General features: G+C 40.0%; 1 protein-coding gene across 1 annotated transcript in view; it reads right to left on the bottom strand.

Moving 5' to 3' along the window:
• Positions 1 to 16,565, bottom strand: part of LOC125137968 (Holliday junction resolvase MOC1, chloroplastic-like) — a 46,240-nt gene that overhangs the window by 4,849 nt on the left and 24,826 nt on the right. The gene's annotated exons all lie outside the window — the stretch shown is intronic.

Genomic DNA, 16,565 nt, shown 5'->3' on the forward strand with positions numbered 1-16,565 from the left:
AGATTTTCTACTTCCCAGCCTCACCACCACTCTCCACAAATTCCCTTGTCCCAGCCCCTTCCAAAAACAAAAACAAAAACCTCTACACTGTTTCTTGCTTTGTCTTTGGTTTGTTTCTGGAAAGTCAGTTGCTACCAGAACCAGTCTGGCGTTTGAGGTTGGCAATGCCTGCATACATAGAAGATACACACTCAGTAGTGGGTAAAATGTTGCCACTAAACTGAATCATCCTGAAATTGTAAAGCCTCAACTTCTGCATGTTAGAAGAGAAATTAGGTCCTTCAGTTAGATTTGTGTTGGGGACCCTCCTTGGAAATTCAAGCCTATGGCCTCTGCACTTTGAATGGTAAATCCCAATTCTGAGCAACCTTCGTATCCTGCTAAAGTTGTAAATGCAAGCTCTGCATCTAGAAAGTGTAATTCTTGGAGGCATCAGTCAATCAAATTCGGAGTAACTTCCCTTCCACCATTTTGATAGCTCTATAGAAATCAAGTTTTTTAAATTTCTGGGAATTGTGTTCATAACTCTATAGCCACCTTTTTTCATCCTCGTGCTTTAGACTACTTTAATCATTAAGCCTGCTACATGCCAAGGAGGCAGTTTTATGAGTCTCTTTATACAGCCTGGTAAATGAGAAATTACAGAGGCCACATGACTAATGACTAAAATAGGAAACTGCCCAAGATAGCAAGACCTTTCCTTTGGTTTCTTCCCTGTTTTAACAATTTTTCTATTGACTCAGTCAAGAAAACATAAGGCCAGAAACAGATTACGATGAAGTCAAACGCGAAACAGATTCTAACTGGATTTATTTATTCTTCTAGGGTGAATTACAGAATCTTAAAAATATTTCTTTAGCACTGTTACTGAATTTATGTGTTTTGTTTAAATGGAGGAGAAGCCTACCTCAGCTTCTGAGGGAGAAGGGGGAAAAATAGGTTCAAAGCCCTATAACCCTCACTATAAGTACTCTGGACTTGTAAAAGCAGGAAAAAAGTCCCATGTCTTTTTAAGTTTTGGATTTTACAGCAGCTGCCTGTAAATGATGGAATTCAAAACAAGCAAAGTAAATTACTCCTGTAATGAAAGAGTTACTGCTATTACATTGCTGCTAATCCAGTTTTGGGAAAGCTCCACATAGCCAGAAGCAGGTAACCAAATCAAACTAAAGAGAAAAACAAAGGGAAAAAGAACAGGGGGATGAGTAATAGAGAGGACTGCTCAGATAAAAGAGAACAATCACAGTGCAGAGTAAGTACTTTCTAGAGGCACACAAACCCACACAAACCAGGAAAGGTCAGGAGAAAAATATGGTAAGTACCCTAAACCAAGCTTAAGGAAATACCCAAATGCCACAGCTTGTCCATAAAAGGAATGAACTTCAAGTGCTAGAAGGAAAGAAGTAGAGTGTTTATAACTGTGGAGTGGCAGACCATTCAAGATAACTCTAAAGGTTATCTTACTGTTCACTGTGTCCAACATTGAGGAGAAAGTCAGCTCAAAGTTGGGAAAAGTGCATATTTTTTATAGTTCTATCCATTCCAAAAGGCGAGTCTTTCAATTCCTTATAGCACCAACTCTTGCTAATAATCACATAGAGATAGTCCTTTGTTGCTAATCTGCAGATAACTGGTTACCAGTTATACACTGCCTTTTTAGATCTAGAGATAAGATCCCATATAATAGATTTCACATAATGAGGCCAAAATCCAAAGAACTTGGATAGCCAACGCTGGAAATTTGGGGAAAGGAGAATTTTCATGAATTCATTTATTCACTCACTATTAGGAACTATTCATTCACTATAGTTTCTGGGCACTTTGAGATTTTTCTCTGTCCAATTCAAAAAGAGTTAACTGTCTTGAAGAAGAGTCTAAATGATATATAAGATCTCATTCAACCTAGCTATCTCCATGGTTTGATTTTTGAAAGCCAATTCTAAGAGAAAAACTATAGTTTTCTCAGGCAACAGTAAAGGAGAGAGTGACTCTTTTTGACATATAATTGAGAAATATAATTATTCACATACCATACATTACGCCTGTTTTAAAGTGTAAAATTCCATGGGTTTTAGTATACTTACAGAGCTGTGCAGCCACCACCACAATCAATCAATCAATTTTAGAACATTTTCATCATCTCTCTTCCAAAAAACTCCCTGTATCCATTAGCAGTCACCGTCCCTTCCCCCCAGCCTTAGGCAACCACTAATCCTTCTGTCTCTACAGATTTGCCTATCCAGACATTTCATATAAATGAAGTAATACAAGATGTGGTCTTTCATGTCTGGCTTATTTCACTGAGCATACTGTTTTCAAGGTCCATCCATGTTGTAGCAAGTAGGTATTTCATTTCTTTTTATTGCCAAACACAATTCCATTGTTATGGATATACCACATTCTGTCTATCCATTCACATGTTGAGGGACATTTGGGTTGTTTCCACTTTTTGACTATGAATCATGCTGCTACAAACATTTATGTACTACAAGCTTTTGTGTGAACACATTTTCATTGGTCTTGGGCATATACTTAGGAGTAAAATTAAATCGCTGGGTTATATGGTAACTCTATGTTTAACTTTTTAAGGAATTGCCAGACTGTTTTCCAAATTGGCTGTTCCATTCCACATTCCTACCAGCAGTGTATGCAGAGAGATTTACTCTTAGATTCAGATGCACCCTATTTGTTACATGTGGGACCCTGTGCCAAGTGTATGATTTATAAACACCTCCATTTGTCATCTGTAAAACAAAGGATAATGATAGTATCTGCATCGCAGGATTATAATGAAAAGTGACATAAAGGAAATGATGTATGCTAACATTCCTGGTACAAAGAAAGCCCTCAATAAATGTTATTAGTTCCTTTCCTTCTGTCTTTGGTATTTGGTTGGCAACATTTATTCTGTAGTAAAGTTGGATAGAGATAAAATTATAATTCCCTATTAACAATGAGATGCATACACAGTTGGTACTGAGTAAATATTGTTCACAGATAATTGGAAAAGCAGTAGAACTTGTATTCTTTTAATATCAAAATAAATTTATCTTTTTCTACCTCCTGTGGAACTAATACCTAGACTGCAGGAGGAAAAAACAGAAATGTCAGCTTTTTGTTTGGTTGGGATTTTTTAGATTTTTTCCCCAAACATTTTTGATTTCTTCAACTTTTTTATTTTGTAAAGTTTCAAATATACAGAATTAAAAGAATATTACAGTCATCACTCATACACCCACCTTCTAGATTCAACAACTGTTGAAGTTCCCTGGTGGCTTAGTGGGCTAAGGATTTGGTGTCATCACTGCTGTGGTACAGGTTTGATCCTTGGCCCAGGAACATACACATGTTGCAGGCACAGCCAAAGAAAAAAAAAATTGTTAAGGTTTTGAATATTTGCTTTATCTATGTGTGAGTTTTTTATTAAGCTGAGAATAAGTTTCAAACATCAACACACTGCACCCCTAAACGCTCTACCCTCTTTTAAAAATAAGTGTTTTTTCCAATATTACCAAAGGCCATTACCATACCTAAGAAAATGAAGTTTAATTCCCTAATTCTTTTACTGTCCAATGGATACTTAGATTTTCAAAGTTCTCCCTGAAATATCTTTTACAGATAACTTTTTTCTAACCAAGATACAATCAAGTTTCACTCATTGCCTTATTATTAAGTCTTATAGGCCAGCTTTGCTTTCAATCAGTCTGAGTACTTATGACTATACTGAGTCTCTAAAATCAAGAGAAAAAAAAATGTTTCATTGTTTTCAGATTTAAGTTCAGCTGATATACCTCTATCCTACCAAGTCACTTTGTCTTGATTCTGTTTTGTTTTTTGTTTTGTTTTTGTCTTTTTAGGGCCACACTGGCGCACATGGAGGTTCCCAGGCTAGGGGTTGAATCGGAGCTGTAGCTGCCGACCTACACCACAGTCACAGCAACACCAGCTCCTTAACCCACTGAGCAGGGCCAGGGATCAAACCCTCGTCCTCATGGACACTAGTCAGGTTTGTTAACCCCTGAGCCATGACAGGAACTCCTATTTGTCTTGATTCTAATTAAACCTGAGACCAGCAGCAATACAAAACCATGTGTTCCTTTTCAAGCATGATGATATCCAACTAAATTGAATGGATATTGATTGTCATAGACATTATTTTACTTCCTCCATACCTATGATACCTTCTTTTTAATACCACTTTGAATGTTCTAGCCATGTAGTCTATTGGTCATTGGCCATGGATGGATCAGTGACTTTACCCTATCTCACATAGCGATTAGTCCAGGGAGGGATCCTTGACCCAAGTCAAGCCAAATCAGGGCAAGACACAATAGGGCTTTTTACTGAACTATTGAGAGAGTAAATCTTCTCTTTCTCGCTAGACCTAAAGAAAAAATCCTTTTCCGGTGACTCCAGACAGCCACCTCAGATCCAAAAAAGGAAGAGCCAATCTGAAAATTTATTGAAGGATGTAAAAGAATCCGAAATATCAAGAGAAACCAGGACCTGCTCACAGTGTATGAGCCCTGATCTAAAACTCATCTGAAGCCAGTATGCTCACCTTCTAATTAGCCAATAAATTACCCTTTTTGCTTAAACTAGTTTGAGTTGTGTTTTCCATTATTTGCAGTTAAAAGAGTCCCAAGGCCTTAAATGTTTTAAACTTGCTAGTGCTGTTATAAAGATGAGAAAGTAACTACAAAAAAATGCTATAATGATAAGTACAAACATAACTGTACAACTTAACAAGTTATTATGAAACCTAATCTAACTACTATCCAGAAAGTCTATCCATAGAGTCTGACTGTGTCAGAAGTCTCCCACATACTCTCTCATAGTCACAGCTGTCTAACCATAAAGTTAACCATTTTTCAGATTTTAATATAGTGACTTCTTTTTTTTTGACCACCTAAGTATGAACTCCTAAATAGTGTAGTTTACTTTTGCCTGTTGTTGAATTTTATATAAATGAAATCATATGGTAACTATTCCTTTGTGACTAGCTTTTTCTGCTTAACATTGTGTTTGAGATTCAACTACATTCTTGTGTGAAACTTCATTTTCATCACAGTATAGAATTCTATCTTAGGCATGTAACACTATTTTTAATTCATTCTGCTATTTATGAACATTTGGGTTCATAAACACCCAATTTCCACTTTGAGGCTACTATGAATTACCCTGCTATCAACAATTTTGCATTTGTCTCCTGGTGCACATGCACACACATTTCTCTTAAAAGAGAACTGCTGGATTTGCAGGTTTTCAATCTTTTTAGATAAAACCCAAATGTCTTCCAAGATGATTGTACCTGCTTGCACTCTTCAAGGACAGTCTATGAGCATTCCTATTGTATTCTAGCCTGCAATGAATATTGTCAGTCTTTTTAATTTTAATCATTTTAGCAGACTTTTTAACTTGCATTTCCCTAACTGCTGATGAGGTCAAGTACATCCTCATATTTGGTGGCCTTTTGGACTTCCTTTTTCTTGTGAATTGCTCAAGCCTGTTACCCAATTTTCTCCTGGGTTATTTATCTTTTGCTTTTTGTTTTGTAAACTTTTGTATATTGTGAACACAAACACCTTGCTAATTACACATGTTGCAAAAGCCTTCTTTTGTTGTATAGCTCTCCTTTTCATTCCCTAAATGGTGTTTTTTGCTGAACATAACTTCTGAATTTAAACTTAATGTTTTTTATGTTTAATGTTTGTTTTAAGCCTGTTTTTCTCCTGCTCCATAGTGCCTTCCCTGTCATAAATCAAGTGTACATATTTGAGGGCATCTGTTCCTAAACTCTCTGTTCCAAACAACTGATTTGTCTCTCCTTGTGCCAGTACCAACAGTTTAAATTATTCAGGCTAAATAAGAAGTCTTAGGAGCTCCTGTTGTGGCACAGTGGAAATGAACCCGACTAGGAACCACAGGGTTGTGGGTTCGATCCCTGGCCTCACTCTGTGGGTTAAGGATCCAGCACTGCCATGAGCTGTGGTGTAGGTTGCAGATGTGGCTCGGATCTGGCACTGCTGTGGCTGTGGTTTTGGCGGCAGCCATAGCTCTGATTCAACACATAGCCTGGGAACCTGCATATGTCACAGGTGCCACCCTAAAAAGCTAAAAATTAAATAAAAAAATAAAAGAAGTCTTGATGTGTGATAGAGCAAGTCTTCCCACCTAGTTTTCTTTGCTGTGTTTTGTTTTTTTCAAGAGGACCTTGGCTCTTTGCATTTACTTACCAATTTTAGAACCACATTTGGAATTTTCACTTGTTGAGTTTTCCAAGACCCCACTGAGATTTTTTATTTTCAACACAGAGGTTTTTTTGTATCTTTTATTGCATAAATTCCTAAGATATTTGATGGTTTTGATGCTATCGCTAACAGTAATTTAAATTGTATTTTGTTAGGCTTTGAAGAGCTAATAGAAAATCCCAAGAATCCCTGTCTTCCAGAACTTCCAATCTGTTGCAGTTAGGGATAAACACAGAAATGGGAGGTTTTTTTGCTTTTTGTTTTTGTCTTTTTGTCTTTCTAGGGCCACACCTGAGGCTTTTGGAGGTTCCCAGGCTAGGGGTCTAATCGGAGCTGTAGCCACCAGCCTACACCACAGCCACAGCAACCCCAGATCCGAGCCACTGAGCGAGGTCAGCAATCGAACCTGCAACCTCATGGTTCCTAGTCGGACTCATTTCTGCCGCGCCACAATGGGAACTCCAGAAATGATTTTAACACAAAGTGGATTGGACTGGTTGTGAAAGAGGTGGGGAAAGGTTACCATGGAAATACAAATGGAAGAGATTAGCCCATTCTCTGGGGTCATGGGGTGGGAGGAAGGGAGAGGCATTATAAGTGTTGAAAATAGGTAAGTGCTGGCCAAGTGAGTAAAGAGTAAGGCAAACAGAGGGGAGGAGAGCACACATTTGGAACACACATTTTAGAGTGGTAAGATGGAACACTTCCTGCTCAGTGTGAACTGAAGTGCCAAAACAACAGATTCAGAGACCAGCCATGGGTATGAGGCAAGTTTCCTCATGGCCATAATTTATAAAAGGAATGTGAGCAAACTAGTTCCAAGACTTCTTAAGCTAGATAAGGTTATCAAGTGGTGTAAAAGGGTGAGCAGAGAGAGGGTTTGGGAAAGGTTTCTTTGGAGGGAGCTGTTGCTGTCTGTACTACTGGGCAAAGGAGGCTTCTGGAGCCAGGGTGTGGGGGTGGGGCTGCTACCTCCTGCTCTATTCTAGTGATAGTGTGATCTTCCAAGGGACCATTCACAGAGGTTGAAATGTGACCCCTGCATAGGGCTGGTGCCTGATGCCCACCTATGAGAGTGAAAGCTTCCTAAAGTTACAGAAGAGAAGCAGCTGCCTGAGGATAGATGAGCATTGCTAGAGTCTGGCAGCGCAAGCAAGAGGGGTGTGTATGTTTTCCAGGGACAAGATGTGTGCCACATGAGAAACAGTTCTGGTCCTGGTTGTTCAGGGTCCTATGCAATAGGATTAAATAGAAGTAAAGAGGGGCCCAAAAGTGAGAAGCTAAAGGTAAAAATCCTATTCCTAGGGTCACAAGTAATAACCTAGAACAGAGATGCATCCATCTAGGTCACTGATACTAGAATTAAGAATCCTCAAACAATCCATAGAGATCCACCAGCTTCTTACCATAGTTGATCAGTAATTAAAAGCCAGCTAGCTTCCACTATTTGAAATATCAGTAGCAATAGGCAGCCTGTGCACTCTGCAACCAGGGCCCTACTCTAGTTACTGTATGGGGTAGTTTCCCAGAGCAACTAGAGAAGCAGTGATATTGTGAGGCTCCATCTATCAATGATATCACTTTATTCTATATATCCATATATCCTTTTCAATAAAATGCTATTATAAATTTTTAAAAGCAAATTTAAAAAGAATGTGCATGTGGCACTCAGAAAGAAAGATTCAGGTTTAGCTACCTGCCAGATCCAGAGAAGGTGAAAGCTAACAACAAGTAAGAATTGCATGTCCCTGGGAGGGATCGGGAGCTTGGGCTTATCAGACACAACTTAGAATAGATTGACAAGGAGATCCTGCTGAATAGCATTGAGAACTTTGTCTAGATACTCATGTTGCAACAGAAGAAAGGGTGGGGGAAAAAATGTAATTGTAATGTATACATGTAAGGATAACCTGACCCCCTTGCTGTACAGTGGGAAAATAAAAAAAAAAAAATTATAAAAAATAAATAAATAAATAAATAAATAAAAAAGAATTGCATGTCCCTGACCTGTCCTGCTTCAGGTGGATGCCCCCTGGGAGGGGTCTGATGCAGCTGCTGGTACACAGGGAGGAACTGAGTAGGGAGAGAGCAGAAGTTGACTACAGGTCTTCACACATGGAAAGAACTCTCGCTTTCTGAATGGGGATGGAAGCATTTCAGCAACACCTTTGTAATTACAAAGGAAGACTGTTATTTGTGACTTAAAGTGAGCAGCGCTGCCCATTAATTAAGAAGTCTGCCCAAGTTTGCATTGGAGGGTGGAGAAAAATTACCTCTTCTGAATAAAAATGCCAAGGGTTTGTGGGTGACAAAATCAGGTTGTGTTTTGACTACATCCCAAACATTGCTAGGTAACCGCAGCATGTGAAGTACATGCAAGAAACAACAAGCATACAATTATGATAGGATCTCAGATTTACAGGGGGAATGCAGGGAGAGATGAAGTAAGCTGGCGTCGGTTCAGAAGCTGAGCAAAGACTTTCGATGCCATCTAAAGAGTTTGGACTTTAACAGGAAATGGAGCATCGCTGAGGAGTCTGTGCAGGTGAGTAGCTTTATTTGGCATTCACTGTGCTCTAGGTTTTATACTAGGTGGTTTACATGAATTATCGCACTTAATCCTCATAAAAAAAAAAATCCTAGGAAGTAGATAGGATAATTATCTTCATCCTACAATTGAGGAAACTGAGGTGCAGAGAGGCCAAGTACCTTGCCCTTTGTCACAAAATTAGTCAAAAGCAGAGCTTATATTCAACACAGAGGCTTGGTTGTGTCACCTCCCTGACCACACTGTACCCTGCTCTCTGTCAGACTGACTCTACAGAGAGGTAATGAATTTGTTCAGAGAGCCACTTCCCAGAGTCTGGAACTCAAACTCCACTGGTCTCCCTTTGGTAATGAACACATTATTCTTATTATTCTCCAAAACTACCTATATATACAGGAAAGAGAGGAACGCTTCAGGACCATTTCCTATGAGCACTCTGAGATGTCTGTACATGGTTCCACAAAGTGAGAGAGCTTGCTTTGCCTGTAGGTCTTTGTCATAGACCTCGGAGTACAATGTGGGAAAAAGCCTTTTCTTAAACAGGGAAAAGAGATGGTAGCTAAGAGAGTGGAGCCTGGAATTATTCTACCTCGGTTCATAGACTGGCTTTGCACTTCCTAGCTGTGTGAGTAAGAGCAAGTAACTCAAACTTTCTGTGCATAATTTCTCATTTAATAACACCTGCTTCATACACACACACACACACACACACACACACACAATATACATACATTGTTTGGAGCAATGCCTGGCACAAGGAAGGCAGCCTTAACTATTGCGATTGTTATTATTGCTTGTTTTTATTTTGACTCATCATGCTTATAACTTTATTATTCAAAGATACTAAAGATACTAAATGTCAGTCAATATTTATTGAGCACATATTCATAGCATTTGTTAGCTGCTAGGTAGGCTATAAATAAATCAGAACACACAATTCCTTCAGACATTAAGTATGATACAAATGAAACATCTAATTTCTGCTTTCAAGCTTCTTATTAATGTCAGTTGGATGCACTACTTATGCTGCCTTGTTTTTAAAATGCTTTGTGTAGAGAGTTCCCATTGTGATGCAGCACAAACAATCTGACTAGGAACCATGAGGTTGTGGGTTTGATCCCTGGCCTTGGTCAGTGGGTTAAGGATCCCGTATTGCCATGAGCTGTGGTGTAGGTCGCAGACGCAGCTCGGATCTGGAATTGCTGTGGCTGTGGCATAGGCCCGCAGCTATAGCTTCGATTCGACCCCTAGCCTGGGAACCTCCATATGTCGCTGGTGTGGCCCTAAAAAGACAAAAGACTAAAATAAAATAAAATAAAATAAAATAAAATAAAATAAAATAAAATAAAATAAAAATGCTTCGTGTATATTTTCTTCTTGATTATAATCTCTTCCATGATATGAGCCAATGTTTATTTTTCTTTGGATCTCTCACCTCCTCTCCTTTCCATTTAGGATATTGTATATAGTTAAATTTTTAAAAATTTGGTTGAATGAACATGAAGCAAGCAAAGAACAAATTTATAGGACTACATACCGATGTGACAATACAAATGGAGTGGCTTCACGCTTGGTCACTCTCTCTCATTCTCTGATAATCTTAGATCTGGTTAACTGAGTTCCCTCTTATCTTTGCTTCTGTCCTCATTCTTGGTGACTTCAACAACCACATAGATAATCCATGTGGGTTTTTTCTTTTTTCTAAATTGAGATAAAATTCACATATAAAATTAACCAGTTTAGGAGTTCCCATCATGGCTCCACACAAACGAATCTGACTAACATACATGAGGATGCAGGTTTGATCCCTGGCCTTGCTCAGTGGGTTAAGAATATAGCGTGGCATGAGCTGTGGTGTAGGTTGAAGACATGGCTAAGATCTGGCATTGCTGTGGCTGTGGTATAGGCCATCGGTTATAGCTGTGATTCAACCCCTAGCCTGGGAACCTCCATACAATGCAGGTGCAGTTCTAAAATGACAGAAAAAAAAAAAGCCATTTTAAAGTGAAAAATTCAGTAGCATTTAGTACATTCACAATGTTGTACAATTACTACTTCTACCTAGTTCCAAAAACTCTCATTACCCCAAAAGAAACACCTGTTAAGCAGCTGTTTTCCATTCTCCCCTTTCCAGTCTCCTAGTTTAATCTGCTCACTTAAATGATCTTTTCCTCCAACCAACCATAGTTATCTCTCAAACTGTCATTAACATCGACTTCCCAAACCTCTCTGGAACATCTTTCTTTTCATCACGCCTACAAACATTCCAATTTTGTTTTCTATAGTGCCTACACCTGTGTTCTTCTCAGCATCAAGCTTCCAATCCATTGAGCCTACCAACTCTTTAAATACCCTTCTTAGGTCTTTGCACTTCTCTTTATCCACCATAGATTCTATAATATATAATTTAAATTTCATGCTTATAAATGTTCTTAGCTTTGTCTTTTTAGGGCCTTACTGGCAGCATATGAAAGTTCCCAGGCTAGGGGTCTAATCAGAGCTGCAGCTGCCAGCCTACCCCATAGCCATAGCAACACGGTATTCTTAACCCACTGAGCGAGGCCCAGAATCAAACCTGCATCCTCATAGATACTAGCCGGATTCGCTTCCACTGAGCCATGATGGGAATTCCTTAACCTTCTCCTCTATCGGCTCTGTACTCATGAGGCTGATATTGCTGGATAAACCACACAACTAACCACAATTCATGGAATTACTGCTCCATGAACCCACTGTATTGTGCTGATAAACTTGTTATCCATTTCCCAGGGGCTCATTCTACTTTCTACTCAAACCTCCAATACCACCTGCCCTCTCTCTCCTCCACTTACTTTTAGCTGAGTAGCTGAGAACACAGAAGTTTCTATCAAATTCCTCATCTTTCCACTATAAATCTGCCAGTTTTTATGATGTTTGGGGAGGTTCTTCTTATACAGTGGGAGAAAGTTCTCTGCTCCTATCAAAGAGCAGATCCTCCACTAGTGATCTGAATCTCAACATTTTTGGCTTTCTCAAGGACTTAAAGACTTAGAACTTGCAGTAATTCCCTTTCTGTTCTATACCATCAACTTTTCTCCCTACTGGATGACTGCTACCAGGATATAAATGTATATAAAATACAGTCTTTAAAAAAATCCTTTCCGATTTCATGCGCCACAACCGTCACCCCCACTGCAAATGCTTTCTAAAAAATTGTCTGCAGCCACTGTCACAACTTCCTCTCTCTTCATTCTCCCCTCAATTTACTCCAACCAGAATTCTATTCCAAATATACACCCAAAACTGTTCCCAGCATGGTTATCAAAGACTTCCTCACTGTCAAACCCAGCGGTCCCTGGTTAATCCTCATCTAATGCTACTTTTCAGCAGCAGCTCATGTGCCCATCAATCCTCCTTTGTAAAACACTTCCATTTCTTGACTTATGCATTGAATTCCTAAGGCTGCTAGAACAAATGACCACAAAATGGGTGGCATAAAACAACAGAAATTTATTTCCTTACATTTTTGGAGGCTAGAAGTTCAAAATCAAGTATCAGCAGGGCCATGCTCTCTCTGAAGGCTCTGGGAAAGACTCACTCCTTGTCTCTTCCTAGCTTCTGGTAGCTTCTTTGGTGATCCTTGGCTTATTGATGATGCATCCATCATCACATGGCCTTTAAATAGAACATCAGTCATTAGATTCGAGGCCCATCATCACTGAGTAAAGACTTCATCTGAACTTAGCTAATTACATGTGTGAAAACATTATTTCCAAATATGGTCTCATTCTGAGATTCCAGCTGGACATGAATTCTGGGGTCAGGGTTAGGCGCTACTTTATTTCCCTTGCCTGAGCTTAAATGTTGCCATGACCTAGAGCTTGGCCCTGCCTTTTCTAAATGCACTCTCTCCTGAGGGAATATCATCTATGGTTTTGAAATTCCACTGATGATTCCCAGATTCATGTTCCAGCCCTCACCTATCACCCAAATTCCAGCCACATATTGATAATAGTAGTTAACAATTACTGAATACTTTCCACATGCCAGGTCCCGTAATAAGCTCTTTATACATATTAAGTCATTTAATCTTTATGACAGACTTCCGGGTTGAGTATTCTTTTTATCCCCAGTTCATAGATGAAGATACTAGGTACAAAGAGTTTAAGCAAATTTTGCAAGCCCACAAAGCAAGGAGGAGCCGGAATCGGACACTGGCTAAGCTGAGTCCAAAGCCTCCCCTCTTGACTACTATGTACTCTGACTTTCAGGCTCATATACTCACCTGCACAGCTGACATCCGCACCTAGATATCTAGTAGGCATCTTAGACATGACCTAAATAAGTGCTTGACTCCTGCCCCCCACTACCACCTTAATCTTTCCTTCCCTGTTTCCATATCTTAGCATATGGCACCATGAATACCCAGATGCTCAAATAAAAAATCTGGAAATCAAATTTGATTCCGCTCCTTCCCCACCCACACTAACCTGCATTCCCACTTCCACCAAATCCATCACTGAGCCTATTGTCTTAAGCTCTAGAATAAATGCCTGTTCCATCCATTTCTCTCCATTTCCACTACCAGCCTTGTTCACACTGAGTTGTCATCCTCTCGCAAGTTACTGCAATTACTTTCTACCTGGTCTTTCCGCTTTGTCTTTTGTAATCTATCTGTAATTCAGCAGCTAAATGGGTTTTTGAAACATAAATCAGAATGACACACCCAAGTTTCAAAGCCTCCAAAGCATCCCCTGACATTTAGAATTAAATGCACACTATTGTTCTTTGTCTCCAGGCCCTGTTTGATCTGGCCCTTCCTCCTCACCTCTCTGCCCTTACTTCTACAACTCTCTTTCCTGCTTATTTGGCTCCAGTCACAGCCTCACCCCTGCTTTTCCAGGCCTCTGTACTTCGTCATCTTCAAGCGAGAAAGGCTGTCATAAATTCTCCACCCTCACATCTTCTTCCCATTATGCAGGTCTCAGGACAGAGTCCTTTTCTGAACCCGTAACTAATGTTATCCTCCAATAACTTTCTGTCACATTGTCCTATGTTTGTGCTTTAATAGCATTTATCACTATTTGAAAATGCCTCGTGTATTTGTTTTATTTGAAACAGAGACTTTCTCTGTCTTATCTACGTTTATATTCCCAATGCCTAGAGTGGTGTCCAATACACAACAATTGCTTTGTAAACATATTTTTAATGGGAGAATGAATGAAAATAAGTGAATTTACAAGCATAGTCAATCCTAGAAGGGTGTTCAGGTCATTTTTAAGGCATAGTTTGAAAGTAAGGAAGATGATAAATTATTAGAGAGGAGAAAGGGAATCTCTAGCAAAGAAAATAAGATACACAAATGATCCAATCTTTTTTTTTTTTTTTTGTCTTTTTAGGGCTGCACTCTAGCATATGGAGGTTCCCAGGCTAGGGGTCAAATTGGAGCTACAGCTGCCAGCCTGCCCCACAGCCACAGCAATGTGGGATCTGAGCCACATCTGCAACCTATGCCACAGCTCATGGCAATGCCAGATCCTTAACCTGCCAAGCGAGGCCAGGAATCAAACCTGCATCCTCATGGATACTAGACAGATTCATTTCCACTGAGCCACAAGATGGGAACTCCCCCAAAATAATCCAATCTTGAATAAGTAATAACAAATAGAGGCTAGTAACTATAATTCAAGTGATATGCAAAGTTGGTCAATACAGAAATAAAACTAATTTATTAGAGCAGGGAGTCATGATCATTTGTTAAACACTGAATGTCAATGTAGGGTGTTTAAATTCATTTATCCCTTCAACAGGTATTAACTGAGTTTCTGCTGGGTTCTAGGTATCGTTCTAGGTATTTTTATTATAATAATGAACAAGAGAGACATAATCTCTGCTTTCATAGTGTTTACAATCTAGTGGAAGACTGGCATCAAATAACAATATTCCATAAACATTTGGAATCACCACACTGCCGAAGGGGGTGCTGGTTAATACTTTGGTAACATGGATCAATGTGGTTTCTGTCCCCAGCATTTTCTGTTCCCCTTTGGCCCTTATTCATTTAGCTCATTACTCAGTATGTAGTGACTCAGAAAAGGTATGACACAGCAGAACCCAATTTATAACTAATAGGAATTTGTCCCAGCTCTCGAGTTTCAAAATCCCAGTCTTCAGGAGGCACAGAATATAACTCTGGTATGAAAATTGATTGGGAAAATACTTGATGAGTCACAGCAAAGCTTCCTGGCCCAAAGACTAGCAACATTTCCAGGCCGGAGAAGAGATCAGAAGGGAAGTGATTAAAGCTTAGGTGCTACTGGATCTCTGGGAAAGGGAGCCTCTGTCCTATCTCATTGCCCTGGCCATGGCCCAGTGAATGAGAGAACTCCAAGATAGGTTTGTGGTGCATGAGAGCAGAGGAGACTGGTGCTTCCTTTCTAGGTGAAGCCTAGCTAGTTGATCAACTTCGGAGGAGAAATGGCTTTGTGATAGGTCTAGGAATTTGACCTTTAGAGCCTCACGGAGTCACCAGTGCTTCTCTTTGGTGTAGAAAAGCAAAGTGATCCAAGGCCGCAGAGGAGTAAAACTCCAAAGAAGCTTAGTATTTTTTCTGATGGCAAGTCTGTCATTTTCCCAACAACAACCAATTCTCTCCTTCTCTGAGACCAACAGGGTGTCTAACAATTCAACTCAGTACTGATCCTAACTACCTGGAACTAGTACAGACCCACAAGTTAAGGGCTCAGTCCCACAAAAACACCCCTACTTTGCATGTCAGTCACAAATGGGATTCCCATGCTACTCGCACCTGCCCAGATGACTGCGCATTTGGGAGTTCCCATGATCTCCCCTCCCCCAGGTTCAATAATTCACTAGAACAACTCATAGAACTCAGGAAAGTAGTCTACTTACCACTTTATCATAAAGGATACAAATCAAAAACAGCTAAATGGGAGAGATGCGTGTAAGGCAAGGATGGGAGGAAAGGGTAAGGAGACTTTCTCTGTCCTCCCTGGGTACACCAACCTCCCAGCACATGGAAGTATTTGTTCACCAACTTGGAAGATCCCCAAACCTTGCTTTTGTTTTTTCTTTTTCAGTCGCACCTGTGGTATATGGAAGTTCCCAGGTCAAGGGCTGAATCCAAGCCAGAGGTGCCAACTTCACCAGAGATGCAGCAATGCTGGATCCTTGTGCTGGACCAGGGATCATACCAGTGCCTCCAAGGAGACAACCCAGATCATTAACCCACAGTGCCACAGTGGGAACTCCCCCAAACTTTGTTGTTCTAAACATGTTAATCAATGTTTCATTATGTTGCAGAACTGCTCAGATTGTCAGTGTTGGAAAGTGAGACACATGAACATGGGGAGATCTTGACAAGGCTCTTTACTTCTGCAGAAGGGTGTGGGTACTCAAAAAGCTCTGGCAAAGAAGGAAAGACCCTCCCCCTTTACCCCTAACGCAGGTGGTATACCTGTCCATTGGTCAGGTCAGGGTGCACATTCTTCTCAGTTGGCTAACTGAAACAAACTGTTGTTGGGAGAAGAGGTAAAGAGGCAGGGGTCGCAGGAGGGCGTCTCAGCCAAAATGGAGCAAAATGGAGTAATCAAGATTTCCTTTGATAGAAAAGACATGTTAATTCTCACAATTACACAGGCATGATTGATAAAATCACTGGCCACTGGGGATTGAGCTTAATCTACAAGGTTGGAGGTATAACTGAAAGTTGCAATCCCCTAACCTTGTGTTTGTTTCCTCTGGTGACCAGCCCCCATCCTGAAGCT

The sequence above is a fragment of the Phacochoerus africanus genome, chromosome 1, assembly GCF_016906955.1.
Source record: "Phacochoerus africanus isolate WHEZ1 chromosome 1, ROS_Pafr_v1, whole genome shotgun sequence".
NCBI lineage: Eukaryota > Metazoa > Chordata > Mammalia > Artiodactyla > Suidae > Phacochoerus > Phacochoerus africanus.